Genomic DNA, 3,566 nt, shown 5'->3' with positions numbered 1-3,566 from the left:
AAAGTTTTTCTTCATTACCCATTTAAGCCGTCTCCAGCCATTATTATATAGGTATGTAGCTTGAACGTGATGGCTGCTCGAAAAATATACAAGCCTATACATCTGTATAAAAACCCTATAACCCAAGCGCTTTCGAAAGGTGGACCTTTCTTCTTCAGGGGCAAACTGGGAATGATGGTGTAATCGAATGAGTGATATATATATATAAATGGAGTTTAGTGACGTCATTAAGGTCATCCGGTTTTTTAGGAAATGTTTAGTTTATTTCTCTATGTACTGTTGTAAGCACCTCATTTCCGGTACAGTGTAACCAATGGCGAGAGTGTATGTGAAAAGGTGTTAGGGATATTTTACTTTAGAAATGAATAAATATATGTATATTTAAAACTATACTTAAGTGTTTAAGTAAAATAAAGGTGACACCTTGGAAGTAATTTAAATGCTTCATCTAGAGAGTGGGGGTTGTATCTACACATGTGAGGTAGTGAAACTAACTAAAACGCCTCAACTAGAGAGTGGGGTTTGTATCTACACGCGTGGGATAATGGAAGTAATTTAAATGCCTCATCTAGAGAGTGGGGGTTGTATCTACACATGTGAGGTAGTGAAAGTAACTAAAACGCCTCAACTAGAGAGTGGGGTTTGTATCTACACGCGTGGGATAATGGAAGTAATTTAAATGCCACATCTAGAGAGTGGGGTTCGTATCTAAATAGTAAGATAATGGAGATAAGTTTGTCATGTCTGCTATGTGGAGCAATGAAGCGAGCGTAGCGTTTCAGCGCGATTAGTATAAAGGAAATTTGTCGTGCTTACAGTGAAAGAGGGAGGAATTTACAGTAAATGTTAGACTTTTTATCCAATACGAACTGTGTAAGCCCCTTTTCCCTTCACATTTGAACATATTTAAAGAAGTAAACGTTACAGGGAGTCTGTAGGCTATTTATCTTGATTAGCATAACATATCGTTTTCAATCAGTCTTCGGGGTTTGTATCTACACGCGTGGGATAATTGGACGGAATGTATCTTATGTCTATTGTGATGGAGTATTGGACGGAATGTATCTTATGTCTGTTGTGATGGAGTAAAAGAAGTGTGTTTAGAGAACGAGTGGAAATTAATATATTTACAGTTTGAGGGAATAGAAGTATCCAAACTAACACATCTATAGAAATGGGGGCTTGCATCTATAGAAAGGAATAATGGATGTAATTTAAACGCCTCATCTAGAGAGTGGTATTCTGGATCTCATATATACTTAATTATATCACAACAAGAATCATAACAAACAGCAACAACTTTGAATTAGAACACAGTAGCTTTTTATCTAATTACGTCTACAACCAAATTATCCTTGCTATTCTGGGTCTCATATATACTTAATCATATACTTTTGTCATGCAAGCTGTTTCTTCTAATATTTTATTAAGTTACAGATATTGCTATCCAAAAAATTTTCGAAAAGTTTGTTTTTCTATCTAGTTGGACCCCCTGTAGCACAGCGGTATGTTTGTGGACTTACAACGCTAGAATCCGGGTTTCGATATTCGTGATGGGCAGAGCACAGATAGCCCATTGTGTAGCTTTGTGCTTAATTACAAACAAGCAAACTATCTAGTTAAAATATTAGAGTTGTAATAAAATATAATAAATCCAACGTGTCTGTGTGTTTTCTTTTATTTTAAACTACAAAACGCCGATGTATAATTGTATTATATGTTACCACCCTCTCTGATTACATGTTGTTGTTGTTTTTTCTGATGGAAAACAATTAATCTTACACCGTGTTCAGTGTATTCAATACAGCGATAAGGTGTGTTTAAACCAGTTTTAATATTTAAGAAATTAAATTAAAACTTCTAAAAAGTTCTTAATATTACCGTATAGAGGCGTATATTTATAAAAATGTACTTTATAAGAATAAGTTGGCATTGTTAAACTGCTAAATTTACAATAATAATAATAAACTGTCCCCTTTCAGTGACCCATCAGTTGTTGATGTTGTTCACGTAAAAACAGCACGTGCTCTGAATTAGTTTTTTTCAAAGGTACTGCTACTGTAAAACTGGATGCGAGAGTTAACTGCAGCTGTCAACGAAAAAAGGCCACCAGGTCTGACGAGAACAAAATTTTAAGTATACAATATTTCAAAAAATATATTCCACGTTTTCAGAAATAAAATAAAAGCATGCTCTACTTTTGACTTTTGCTCGTTTCGTGATTCATTGAAAACATGTAAATCTTCCAGCAAAACATACATTATTTATGTTGTTTGAGTTGTTCTTTATTCACGTGAACCATTAAGTTATTATTTTATGACATTACATGCTTCTATTCAGACCTATATATTGAATTAGCTACGTTAATTACTGGATTAATTTTTAGTTCTGGTGTATGTAGGTAGCATTCTTTGATCGGGGATTAATGATAGTAACTACATTTACGTTTGTTTGTTTGTTTTGAATTTCGCGCAACGCTACACGAGGGCTATCTGCGCTAGCCGTCTCTAATTTTGCAGTGTAAGACTAGAGGGAAGGCAGCTAGTCATCACCACCCACCGCCAACTCTTGGGCTACTCTTTTACCAACGAATAGTGGGATTGACCGTCACCATATAACGCCCCACGGCTGAAAGGGCGAGCATGTTTGGTGTGACGGGGATTCGAACTCGCGACCCACAGATTGCGAGTCGAGTGCCCTAACCACCTGGCCATGCCGGGCCTCTACATTTACGTAGTTAATGCTATTAACTTATTATTCTGAATTAATTAGCAGACACATAGCAAAACATGCCACGATATATTTTACGATATAAGTCTGCGATTTATATCCCCTCTCCCCAGTGGCTCAGTGGTAAGCCTGAGGGCTTATAGCGCTAAAAATCGAGTTTTGATACCTGCGGTGTGTACAGCGGAAATATCCGATTGTGTAGCTTTGCGTTTAACAACAAACAAACTGTGGTTTAGACAGTTCGACATTTAACCTGATACCTGTTAAATAACATTATTAATAAATAAATAACTGTCATGAAAATATTAACCTAAAGGTAATAATAATGAATTTAATATTTCTACGCCACGTTCAAAATTAATTCTTACAATTAAAAAAGATCAAACATTCTCGCTGTATGACATATTTAAAATCCATTTATTTCTGAAATTAAAAATATTGTAACGAAATTTACGGGATATTGCACCAAATCTCGTGTAAATTACCAACGGCATGTAATCTAGGTGAAATTTAAATATACACGTAATAAAAACATTTAGTAAATGTAAAATTATGTACGTATGGCAGTGCCAAAAAGAATGCAAACAAGAATATAGAGATGATACAGCGATATTGTATATGTAATGGTTATAAGATAAAAAACGTCTTCTTGAAGTTGTGTTTATAGATTTGTCAAAATGGAAGTAAGTTTGTCGCTACGACAGGATGGGGTAACGAGAGAGCATATGTTGACTCTAAAAAAGGAAAAAACAAGGATAATTTGGTTGTAAACGTAATTAGATAAAAAGCTACTGTGTTCTAATTCAAAGTTGTTGCTGTTTGTTATGATTCTTGTT

This window comes from Limulus polyphemus, unplaced genomic scaffold, assembly GCF_000517525.1.
Source record: "Limulus polyphemus unplaced genomic scaffold, Limulus_polyphemus-2.1.2 Scaffold1668, whole genome shotgun sequence".
NCBI classification, from domain to species: domain Eukaryota; kingdom Metazoa; phylum Arthropoda; class Merostomata; order Xiphosura; family Limulidae; genus Limulus; species Limulus polyphemus.
Note: the sequence above shows the minus strand (reverse complement) of the source record.